Genomic DNA, 209 nt, shown 5'->3' on the forward strand with positions numbered 1-209 from the left:
GTCCCGTAGCTCCTTCTGCTCCCAGAGCTCCTTCCATCACTCCCAATGTGTTACACCGGTTTCAGCCAAGGTTTTTGGAATATATATATTTTAATTATTATTAAAGGACACTAGAATTACAATTCCGATGCTCACAATGGCATTACTGAAAGCTGCTGGGCAGAACTGGGGAGCTCTGGGTAGAAAAAAGGCTTGAACTGAAGTCAGTA

The sequence above is a fragment of the Phasianus colchicus genome, chromosome 19 (genome assembly GCF_987193195.1).
Source record: "Phasianus colchicus chromosome 19, bPhaCol1.hap1.1, whole genome shotgun sequence".
NCBI lineage: Eukaryota > Metazoa > Chordata > Aves > Galliformes > Phasianidae > Phasianus > Phasianus colchicus.